Below are 13003 nucleotides of genomic sequence, written 5' to 3' on the forward strand. Positions count from 1 at the left end.
ACGATGACCTAGACTAAATACTAAAGACTAAATACCTTTAAAAAAAAATCTAGGCCTTAAAACTTTTAAAACAAAATATCATTTAAGTTACATTAAATGTTAATAGACTGGAGAGACCATCTCCAGCCCAAAACATTGAATCAAAAGCAAGTTTTGAACAACAGGTAGCTGGTCAAAGTATCAAAAAAAAATAAAGGAAACTGACGGGGGGGCTGGTCTACACTAAAAAGTTATATTGGTGTAGCGACGTCTGTCAGGGGTGGGAATTCTTCCATTGACCTAGCTACCACCCCTCCTGTCACAACACTGTCTACAATGAAGCGTTTTAAGTGTAGACATAGCCTCGCTTTAACAATGGATTATCCTAAGCGGCAGAAAACCTTGTCACCCCACTGGAATAGTGTAGAGAAAACAAGTCACAATACCCTGAAAGAAATGTGATTCACAGCAAGATACAATAAATGGAAGTTAAAAATATAAAAAAACCAAACAGAAACCAGAGAAGCGAATCACCCCTCCTCGTGTGCAGCCTGAGTAAACACTCTATGAAAGGAACACAGCAAGGATGCAGGGCAGAATCCACCTGCCATCTAGTTGTGCAGAAATCCAGCCTGCCCACCCCTCTGCAGCAGCTAGTCCAGCCCAAGGATGAAATAGTGGCAGCTGCCCCTCCATACTTTTATGTGAGCTTTTGCCACTGAATCACCCAGTTCCTTCCCCCACACCCTCCCCTCTCCATGTCTGCCAATTCAGCACAGAATCTCCTTCAAAGGTGCACAAAAATACCCCATATCCCTTTCTTCTATATGTACCCATGAAGGGTCATTGTGGGGTCAAGTGGCACAGAAAGGTTTGGCCAGGCCCTCTGTGCTGGATCAACTTTCACTGTAAACGCACTAACTCCCCCTGTGAGCATATGCATGCACATGTATGTGTGTAACCTGGGAGCATTATATTGAGGAATAAACTCTGTCAGAGTAACCTTGGCAATGAAAATTACTAATGGCTTTTAAGAGAACTGGACCCACAGGACCCACTTCCAATGGGTAAAAACAGCCGCAACTCTTACTTAAATCACTGAGTTTTTAATACTTAGCAGCTGTCAGGATCAGAGCCTATATCCTCACCCACCACATTCACCAAGTTCATTCTATTTGATTTAACATTATCCATCTTCAGCACATCCAAAACAGGAAACACAAGAGTTTCACAGCATAGAATAAAGTATAGTTCTCCATTCCCAAGTTGTCATTAATAAAGGTAATATTAGTAGCCACACTTACTAGAATGGCAGTAAACAGCATGATGACATTTACAGAGCGCATGTAGATTAGGGGGGAGGGATAGCTCAGTGGTTTGCGCATTGGCCTGCTAAACCCAGGGTTGAGAGTTCAATCCTTGAGGGGGTCACTTAGGAATCTGGGGCAAAATCAGTGGTCCTGCCTAGTGAAGGCAGGGGGCTGGACTTGATGACCTTGCAAGGTCCCTTCAAGTTCTAGGAGATAGGATATCTCCATTTATTTATCATTTATTAAACAGTTCTCAAAATACCAAGCTTTGGTGCTAGAGGCACCTGCCACGTATATCTCTGCACTTTGGGGAGTTTGGTATTCCACAAAGCACATTAAATTCTCTAACAATAAATACTGTGGCCCAAATTATTCAAGGGGGTCAAACAGTGCAGTACCTAGTCCATCCTTGAGGGGACTAGATACAACAAGGATGAGTACATTAGAGACAGACAACTGTATTTTTAATCAGGACTTTGGTTTTGGCCATGATATTTTAAAAGTGGAATGTTTATAATACACCGCCATCTTTCTTTGTGTATCTCTAAACAGTGATGTCAATTGTATTTCATAATAATCCTAAACATTCACTACTACACTTTTTGTTTGCTTTTGAGTATGCAGACAAAGTCTGGGAGCATACTTGCATATGAATATTTCCATACTACTCACTGATAAGTAGGTCAGAGTAACTCAGCCCAAAGCCATCATTCTTTTCTTGTTAAATCAACTACTATGCAGTAGTACAGCACAATTTCAAGCTTTTGATTAAAAAATTAGTTCCAATAATCCTTAACAGACAATGAAACAAGCACTGTATAAACATTTGCAAAGATTAAAGACTCACACTACATTCTTTTAAGCCATCATCCTGCACATGCCATTTCTTTTGGGTCAACTGACATGTTCAATCACTGAAGGAAAACGTTGTCCCTAAAGCACACTAGCCAGCAATGACTTTAGCCCTCAGAACTAATGAAAAAAATGGATTCTGATTCCAAACTTCCAGGATGGAAAGAATCAATCAAGAAGCACATCTTTTGATATAAGCAAATAATTAGATATAGACAACAAAAGAGAAACCCACCCAGACATTAAGCAATCATATGCATGTTTAGGAGGATTAATAACACTCAGACAAATAAATCTATACTGAGAAATCAGTTTGCTGAACTTCTATACTATGTATTTAAAAATGAGCTGAAAATAATTCCATCCATTCCATTGTTTATGGTGGATCCTCATTGCAAAATATGCATAATTTAAGAACTGGAAGTCAACATCCACTGTCATGTACAATAACTCATCTGAAATTGTGCCAAGAAAGTGAAAACATTAAGAATGTTTTTAAATGGTAGAGAATGAAAAAGCCCTTTTGCATGTAGGCAAAAAGGTAAGAGAAGACTGTGACAAGCATTCCACTCTGCTCATTCTTTAAGAGAAACTGTACTTTTATATTTCCAATTTGAATGAATGACCTCTAATATCTTATACACCTCTCCTTCATACTCTCTTTAATCTACCATACTTTATTGTCTTTTAGGGACCAATTTATTCAAACTGATTTGTTTAGTAATATTTCCAATCACAGATAGCAGCTATTAAATTTTTTTTTAAAAGTCCCCCCCACCATTTCATTTATAAATCATTTGTTTTCTTCTAGTGACCACAACATATTCCTAAAGTAAGTTATCTAGCAGTTCTTGCTAACTGATGTTAAACAGTGCATAGCTGTTTGTTTGCAAACTAAATTTAGTAGTCTAGTTGGCATTTTCAAACCTGGGTTTATTTTTATGTCTGTATTAACTAGATCACCATGTAGAGAAGTAAGTGCCAGAATACATACTGTTAACATTTTTCACATCTGAGATTAGTCCCCCTTTTAAATTAGCTGCGCTTCATTTAACTTTACTATTGCTAACTAGCACTAAGACAGATACAGCTGATCACTGCTCATCCATCCACCTTTGTATTCATCACATTATCTAGTCTAGGTTTTTAGTCTACAACTCTTCCTTCTTATTTGGCATCCATTTGGGAGTTGTTGCCCCAGCTGCCTGGGTGACCTACTGGTGAACAGGCAAGCTGCCCAGCTCCCCTGGTTGGCTGGATCCCTGTCTCTCAGACATGATATATTCTATTATCATGTGGCAGGTCATGTTATAATATAAAAATAAGGTAAATATAAAAATAAATAACAATTCCAATAGGAAATGACCAGCTACCAAGTCAATCATCAATTACAAATGACCACTAATGACAGTTACCAATGAAGAAACTAAGTACCAATTACCGAACTAATTATAATAGTAATTACTAATTGCCAGATAAAGCTATAAAATTGGTGATTGGCATTCTATTTTATAGATTATAATTGCAAAGTAATTAAACACCAATTTAAAAAATATAGAATAGAAACATTTAGACAATTGTATTATGCAGGGCCGGCTCTGGCTTTTTTGCCACCCCAGGCAAAAAAGCCTCCCGCTGCCCCCCGCTGGGAAGCGGGGCAGGGGAGGGCGGCGAGCCTGGCTGGGGCCCCGCTCTCCCCGGCCGGCCGAAGCGCCGGGAGGAGGGTGGCGAGCCCGGCCGGGGCCCCGCTCTCCCCGAGCACCGCCCCCCTCCAGGTGGCGCCCCAAGCACATGCTTGGTAGGCTGGTGCCTGGAGCCGGCCCTGGTATTATGACATGTCATAATATAATACAATATGACATGGCAAATCATGTCATGACATAATATAATTGAAATACTTTGACTTTTATAGTCTATTGTATTAGAATTTATAATATAACAAAAAAGTCAATAATTTTGCAATGCAATAATTTCAACTTTGTTTTGGATAATATTACAAGTTGGATTGAAAAAAGTAATAGTGTTGATGTAACATATTTAGACTCCTATAAGGCATTTGACTTAGTATTGCATGACATTTTAATTCAAAAACTGGAATGATACAAAATTAACATGGCTCATATTAAGTGTGTAATGGATAGTTCTCAAAATGTAATTATAAATCAAGAAATTATCATTGAGCAGGTGTGTTTCTTATTGGTCCCAAAGGGATTGGTTCTTGGCCCTACATTATTTAACATTTTTATCGCTGATCTGAAAGAAAACATAAAATCATCACTGATAAAGTTTGCAGATGACACAAAAATTGGGGGAGTGGTCAATAATGAAGAGGACAGGTCACAATACAGATTGATCTGAATCACTTGGTAAACTGAGTGCAAGCAAACAATATGTATTTTAATACTGTTCCTAGAGGACTTGGACCATACTTACAGGATGGGGAATGCTATCCAGGGAAACTGACTCTGAAAAAGATTTGGGGGTTGAGGTGGATGCTCCCAGTGCAACAACCTGGTCAAAAAGGCTAATGTGATCTTTGGATACATAAACAGGGGAATCTTAAATAGGCGTTGACAGGTTATTTTACCTCTGTATTTGGCACTGGTGCGACCACTTCTGGAATACTGTTGTCAGTTTTGGTGCCCACAATTCAAGAAGAATGTTCATAAACTGGAGAGGGTAAGAGTGGAGCCATAAGAATGATTAAAGGATTAGAAAATATGCCTTATAGTGATAGACACAAGGAGCTCAATCTATTTAACTCAAAGAGAAAGATAAGAGATAACTTGATCACAGTGTATCAGTACCTACACAAGGAACAAATATTTGCTAATGGGCTCTTTAGTCTAGCATAGAAAGATATACCACCACCCAATGGCTGGAAGTTGAAACTAGACAAATTCAGACTGGAAATAAGGCACACATTTTTAACAGTGAGGGTAATTCATCATTGGAACAATTTACCAAATGTTGTGATTTAAAAATTGCAAGTGATGGAGAATCAATCAAGACTGCATGTATTTCTAAGAGGCTCTAATTCAAAAAGAATTATTCTGGGGAAGTTCTATGGCCTGTTTTATACAGGAGTCAAACTAGATCGGGGTAGGCAACCTATGTGGCACGCATGCAAAAGGCGGCATGCAAGCTGATTTCCAGTGGCACTCACACTGCATGGGTACTGGCCACTGGTCCAGGGGGCTCTGCATTTTAATTTAATTTTAAATGAAGTTTCTTAAACATTTTAAAAACCTTATTTACTGTACGTACAACAATAGTTTAGTTATATATTATAGACTTATAGAAAGAGACCTTCTAAAAACGTCAAATGTGATACCAACATATGAAACCTTAAATTAGAGTGAATAAATGAAGACTCGGTACACCACTTCTGAAAGGTTGCCAATCCCTGGACTAGATGATCACAATGGTCCCTTCTGGCCCTGGAATCTATGAAAATAATTCAATAAAGCTGAAACAAAATGTTTCTAATTTTTCCTAAAAGAAATTGTAGAATGAAATTCTGCGGGAAATGTTTATTTTTTGTTCCAGTTCAGTATGAAACAATTTGAAATTTCAGAATTTCCTGCAGAACAGGATTTCCATTAAGTATATATAACTAGAACCTCAGCATCACAGTTTCATAGCTATATACACCAGTTCACTGATTAAATGCTTCTCCACTCCATGTATGGCTTGTCTAAAATAAATAACAGGGTTGCCTCAATTCTAACTAGAGAAGCATAAGTAAACATTGTTAATTCAACATATTAAGCATTACAGGATAAAAATTAAGCGCATGGAAGGCTTTAAATAGGATACGATCAAGTTTTAGATCTTAAAAAATGTATTTAGCTGACACATAATGAAGGGAAAATAGGTCATTTTTCTTAGAATCCTGAAAGTGAACTTTAATTCCTTTATTTTTCTTCCCTTTAGCAAACATTGATCAGGTTCCAGTGATTCTATAGAACGAACCATTATGTCTTCATGTTTCTTGCTTCCTTGTTTATGCACAAACATCGTTAATAATGCAATAGGAATATGCACATCACTTTGACATCTAGTAATGAGAGCTTGGTATTATTAGGACTTTGTCTGGCAAAAGTTATATCTAATTTCTGCCAAACGGCCAGCAAAGCATAGGGGCTAGAATTTAGAGTTCATATGTAGATCCATCAATATTAGTGGCTATTTGCATTTATTATGGAGTGCTGCATGTTCCCTAAAAAATATTTAAACCAGAAAAACTAATCCCCACCACAATATAATCATTTTAAAAGGTAAATTAAGTTCCGGGCCCTAATAACTCTATGTCCCTTTTTACAGCTCTGACAAATCTGTATAATTTTGCTGCTGTAGATACATAAGCAAATAGTGCTAATCAGCTGCATTAATTTCCCAAGGTTAGGCATATTTTATTTTGAAGAGCTGATATACTTGGTGAATGATTAAGCAGAGTCCTTTTAAATTAGGCTCAAGGACAAATCCTAATTTACCATACCAAGCATTTGTTTTTGTGCAAGACACAATATAGCATGTTTACCCAAAACAGTATATATTTAAAGTCCCATGCAGCTGGACAAATTTCAGCTTTCATGTGGGAACAAATGACGCTGTTCTCAGAGTTAGGACACCCTAGACTGAAGTGGTTCATTTTACTCATTATTTCCCAAGAAGGAATCGGTAGCAATAGAAATATAGTTATATAAGCCACTCAGTCAGAAATTTGTTATGAATTAACAAAATTTCCTGATCAGGCAAGGACATACCCAGTATGTCTTTGCGATAATTTTAAGCACTGATGATCCAGAACAATCCAATCTTCAAGCTAAAAATGAAATCACTAGACCAGGAGGCCATGTCTGGAATACAGCTTGGCCAAGTTCACCCAGGTAAGACCAAAACCTACAACCCATTTTTCCTACCAGATCTGCTTGGTAGGCAACCAGACAACCAGGAGTTAAATGGTGGATTGAACAAGATTAAGCCTTAGAAAGGGAAGAAGAGCATTATGTTAGTTGCCCCTCGAAGACACAAACACTCTCTGTTGGTGCCTTCACCTTTTTTTTAGTACTAAAATTGTGAAGCCATTACTCCAGTCTGCTCAAGTTACTGTTCCCCAGCACTGTTGTCTATAAAACCATGCAACCAGCCTGCAAACACACAACTATATAGTGTATTAACTGAACAAGTGAAAAATACTTGTACAAAAATTACAGCAAGTGCTGTTTAGAGCAGAAAATTAGTACAGAAAATTAGTAATTTTTTGGCATTTAAGAATTTGATTTTCAAAAATTATGCACATGCAACTGTGCGCAGCAGAATTCACACAGCATTCACAGCTAAGACGCATGCACAAATGGCTAGTACACCTGAAAGTCAGGCCCTACCTGTTTAATGTCAGTTAACTATAAGCTTTCTGAATTAATGCAATGTGGTTGGTTCATGGAAAAGAATTTCCATTTAAAAAGTTGATATTTAGAACAAAACTATTTATCCACCACCAATTCTCATCAGTAAATGAGTACAGGGCACATGAATATAGCATCAAATATCATGGTTTAAAAATTCCATTTAAAAACAGCTGTGAGGACCACCCATAACATAGGCCAGAACCAGACAGAATGCAGTGGGTTTTGTCATAAACCCCAAACTTGCAGAAGTTTATGAAAAGGTTTTCTGGGGTTCAATTAATGCTTCAGTGTATCTTAGGGGGTTTGGAGTAGGCCTGAGCCAGACAATTTTGGGGGACGGGGGGGGCGAAGGGAGGGAAAATCAGCCATATGCGCCCAGAAAAAGAGGACCTGCAATTCTTTATCATTAGCCATCCTCTAGCTTGGTGCAGGAGTCCAGATGGACTTCTACCCCACCTTCTCCCAATGTATTCAGCAGTAGCTGGATGCTCTTTTCTCAGTGTTCCCAACCCCAGGAATTAAAAAAACAAACAAATAAAAAAAATGCACAACACGAATTAGTCTCCCCCCCAAAAAACCCACAACACTGGCTTAAAAATAATGAGTTTAAAAAAAAAAATCATAATACATTTTGGGTTCTTTTCATTTGCCTCTGATTTTTTAAGACGTTAGGGTTAATGTTTCTAAGCTCTTCCCCACAACCAGGAGGGTTAGAAGCTTTCATTTATATATGTTGAGATTCCCATACAAATCACTTGACTCCAGGAACTGCGACTTTAAGAAAAATGCCAACTATTACGAGACCCATGATAAAATTATGAGAGATGCCAACACTGTCTTCTCAGCTCTTCAAGGGGTTACCCAAAAGGTAGCCCACTGCCTCAAATTCCACATTCCAGAATCTTCAGTGGGAGAGGAAAGGATCTCCCCTCCCCCTTTCTTTTGAAGCAGGATCTGGAAAGGTTTCAACAGTGCCCACTACATCTCCCCCTGTAGTACTATAGGGCATCCCCCAGCCCTACAGATCCCGTTAAGTATTTATTTAGTAACTATGTTATAATCTTCACTTCAGTCTTCTGATTTGCCCACAGAAAGTTCAGTATACCTATACATGTTTTTTGCCTGCTGCGCCTGTTGAAAGTTTGACCTCAAAGCTATGGCTTTCCTTGTTTCACAAGCTGATATTGGAGCATATTTCAAGGATAAAAGGTTTGGGAGCGGGAAGTTAGGTTGTTTCGTATTGGGAAGCATCAGATTCAAGGGTACAGTATCTAAATTGATAAGGCCCAAAATTGTTACATGACCTTGATCTCTCTTATATCTATCCACAAATTGTCTGAAGCTCCTTGTGCACTGTATGATCAAGAGAAATAATAAAAAATAATCCCAATCCATCAGTATCAGCAGACAAGCAGCAGTTATTAACCTTGCAATGAGAAACTAGCCTGAGTCTGTATGAAGAACAATTGGTAAGGCAATGGAATTTAGTTCCAAGCTTCCAAGGGTTAAACAACAACAACAGGAGGTTGGGGGGCAAGAAAGAGGGGAGAACTATTTTTAAAATTCCTAAGTGTACCTTGATATTGTCCTGTCAAGTGTGCAAAGTCATGTTCTTTTGTTGAATAAATGGCTTTGCATTTGTTTCACATGGAAGCTCCTGGGCTTTGCTTCAGTTTTTTTCTTTTAACATTAAGTAGCGGAAAACATTTGTTTTCCTTGTCACGTCCTGTTTATGCAGCATCACACAATCTCTCTTTGAAAAGCTCACTCTTCCAGCACTCGACACACACAGTTGGTCAAAACATTCACTGTTGTCTTTTTGCCAAGTCTCAAACAGTTTCTGCACAAATGCAGCAAAGGTTCTACCAGGAAGGATAACAGCACCTAAACTTCCAAAATCATATTGACATGCCCATCAACAAAAGGGGTGTCAAACTGCCAATACTTAACTGTCTACAATGCCCAAAAAGAGGAGAAACAACACAAGCTGATTTTTTCTCTCTCACTCACACAGCAGAATCCCTGACAAAAGTCACAGCAACCAAGAGTGGATTCTCACCACTTCCAGAAAAAACCTGAGTGCAAATTAACACAAGTACAGTAGCAAGCAATTGTGAAAGAACTTACAGTATTTAGAAAGACAATGGGAGAGGGCTGTTGCTACCTCTCCTTTTTTTAAACGGCTGTCAGCTGAGCAAGGAAACCACCGGAAAGGCTTTTAGTTTCCCTCTCCCTCCTCACTTCATTTATTCCTGTAGCTCTGCAGTCTGAAGAGATCTGAAAGTTAAAACTTCATTCCCTTATATTTCCAAATGGTATGTCAGATTGTCTTTGGGGCCATACCAATGAGGTAATAAAAATCAACAAAGGAAAAACAATCTAGCTTGAGCTGAATCTTCTTAACCCAGGATTTTCTGTCAAAGCTGTTCTTATGTCAGTCGCTTTCACTTCCAGAGCATTAAGTCATCTGTTTTTCATAAGCAGAAAATTGCTGCTAAAGCTGGATGGAACATACTGCCTGCTTTGCTTGCATTCTCCAAATACTGGCCCGGCAACTAATCCAAGGTACAAAGACTGAAAAGCAACAGCCAGCTTCATGAGCTGTTCCAAAATGGTCTCATGAGTGCAGAGGACTAAATGTTTCTATAGGCATCCTCCAAAGGCAGACCAATACAATCATGAATGAATTTATAAGGCGTTGGCCCATTTTCCCCTCCGCAGCAGTAAACAAATCTCCCAACCCCATCAACATAAGCAGCCCTTCCAGAGGAAAAAAAATGCTAATCTGCTGACAGACTGATTGGCAATTTGGAAAAATAGCTCATTATTTACAAATGGGGAAGTGAATACTGATCTACTTACATCCTTTAAATGTTTGGGGGTCAACCTGGAGGTCTTTCTTGGTCAGGCAAACTCTCCCTCAAGTCTATGGAGGAACCCTAGAATTTAGCCCAGCAGCTAGCAATTATTAGGCTGGGTATCTTTTACTAAAAGGCAAAGTAGTAAAATTTTGAAAAGCACCTAAATCCTGTTCAAAGTCAATAGAAGCCTGAATCATTTGCATTTTTCAAAAAAATTACCCCATATCATCAATCCCTCAAAGGTTCAGTTAACATATGTCCAAAAGTCTGAGTATTTATCTACATTTTCTGATACTTTAGGGCTTACATATAATCTGCAAAAGATTTTTAATGGAGTTCTGCTACTCTATGATGGATAAAGTGGCATAGTTGCTTTTAATTTAGGTGGGGTTTGCCCCTTGCTTGTTTTTTAACTGAGGAGTGTAAGGTCTGGTCTAGCTTTTCTGGAAGACCTGCAAAGGATATTAGAGAATGTGTATTAGGAGTACAGTATTCAGACCCTAATTGAAGGGGCAAGTGTTAAACCTTTAACAGAAACATCCTTCTTCCAAAGCATCAGTTAGACATTGCAAGTAAAAAAACAAAACAAACACTTTAAACAGTCTGCCTAAAAAGCCTCCCCCTCCCATTTGCTCAACTTTCCATCTTTTGTGATGTTATAATTACACTAGGCATCTAGTCACCCTGAACTTTTCTAATATAGATGAGACATGGATTTCTAGTGTAAAAAAAAAAAAAAAAAAAAAAAAAAAAAAACACAAATCTAAAAATAAACCAAAACACAACAACAACAAAAATCAGGCAATCAAAAAGAGCACACGCCCATTTCCCGTCTCCTCCCCCCTTTTTTTCCTTTAAATTTGTTTTTAAAAAATAACTAACTAAATAAATAAAAATCAACCTTTAAATGCATTTCATTTAAAAAAAAACCCAGCCCCCACAAAAACAAAACAAGGTCTCCTTTAAATGTATTGCAATTAAAAACCAGCAAAAAAAAAAAAAACACCCTACCATATCTGGATATTATGACACCAAGAAATCACCAACCATCTGCACAAAATGTAGAAGAGGCTCTGACTGGATTTTAGTTTTTCCTCTTCTAGTTCAGTGGTCCCCCACAATTAAGCTATAAATGAGAACATACTTTAAATGCCACTGCCATAAACTGAGCATAAAGGGCTTTTTGGGAGGGGCAGAGCTGAAAAATGGTTAGTCTTTTACCTAAATAAAAGTAAATGGAAATAGTTGGCAGCTGTGAATCATCCCATTGCTGCCTAGAGAATGAATGGAACAAAGTGACTTCATTTAAGTTTTCTCAGCACTGATATTTTTCGTGCAGTCAAAAGCCCTGATCCTGCTGCAGTGATTTGTAGGACAGAAAGGGTTTCATTTTGTAGGTAGAAGATGAAGTACTCCTTTCAGCATAGCTTGCTGGGCAAGTCAGGGCATCTTCCTGGTTGTCACGGTACAGGGCAAATTCAATGATTGTTACTTTCAGTGATTTCCCTTTTTATGGTCTCACAAACTTTCATTGACATTTGCAGTGTTATTATAGGTGCATTGGTCCTAGGATACAAGAGAGACAAGGTGGGAGAGGAAATATTGTCCAGTAAGAAATATAAAAGATATTACCTTACCCACCTTATGTCTCAAAATTTAATTGAGACATTAAAGTGAATGCAATCAACCCTTTCAGTCTGAAGCTGTCGTGTCAGCTGAGACTTTTTTTCCCCTTGCAAGGAAGACTGGGAAAATATAGCTAGTTTAGGTTTTTTTCAAGATTAAGAAATACCTATTATGTGTGTTCTCTTAAAGGAAGACTCCAGTGTGTTTACATTAAAGGCTGTCTAGAGAAAGAACTGTGATGAAAGATTGCCTCATTAATATTCATAACCAGAACATACTAGTTTAGAAAAACTTTTTGAATCCCAAGTGTCTATTTGATAGCTCTTATTTTACTGCTTGGAGGCCACCATTTTTATGGGGAAAAAATAGTGCTTCTCTCATTTCTTTCCCTTCTCCCCAGAACTCTATCACACCACACATTGACAACCCAGCATGCAATATGGCATACGCCTGGCCTACCCTGCATGGTTAGGTCAACATAAGCTGCCTTGTGTTGACCTAGCTGTGGAAGCATCTTCACTTAAATTTGGTTCCCACCAACATAAGTGCCTCTATATGCCAATTTAGTAACACTACCGCCCCAAAAGGTGTAGGGATACGGTCAACGTTATCAGGTTGATGCAGTGTCAGTGTAGACACTGCGTTGCTCACATGGACTGTTACTGGCCTCCAGGAGCCATCCCACAGTGCCCAACACTGAGAATACAATTGATACAAGCATTCTTGGTGAGGACGTGCACCACCGACCCAAGGAGCCTAGGGTGCACATAAATGTGGCAGTATGCTGATGTAAGTTACCTTGACATCATTTTGTAGTGTAGCCATGGCCATAGTTTCTCTCTACCCCACCCAGGCCTAAGTCAGCCATTGGTGAGCCTCTCACCTCCAGACTGATCTTGGATCATATCTACTCCCCACCTGTACCTCTCCTCTGGACACTGATATATAGGGTTTCCAACTG

At 38.6% G+C, this 13003-nt stretch overlaps 1 protein-coding gene across 6 annotated transcripts in view; it reads right to left on the reverse strand.

The window, feature by feature from the left end:
* Window positions 1-13003, reverse strand: part of TRIM2 (tripartite motif containing 2) — a 110874-nt gene that overhangs the window by 68281 nt on the left and 29590 nt on the right. For 2 of the 6 annotated variants that reach the window (XM_054029038.1, XM_054029037.1), the window contains exon 2: window positions 4729-4811. The exons of the other annotated variants lie outside the window; for them this stretch is intronic. The gene's annotated coding sequence lies outside the window, so the exon portion shown is untranslated. The remainder of the gene's footprint in view (window positions 1-4728; window positions 4812-13003) is intronic. 6 annotated transcript variants of the gene reach the window in all.

Source organism: Malaclemys terrapin, chromosome 5 (genome assembly GCF_027887155.1).
Source record: "Malaclemys terrapin pileata isolate rMalTer1 chromosome 5, rMalTer1.hap1, whole genome shotgun sequence".
In the NCBI taxonomy this organism is placed as follows: Eukaryota; Metazoa; Chordata; order Testudines; family Emydidae; genus Malaclemys; species Malaclemys terrapin.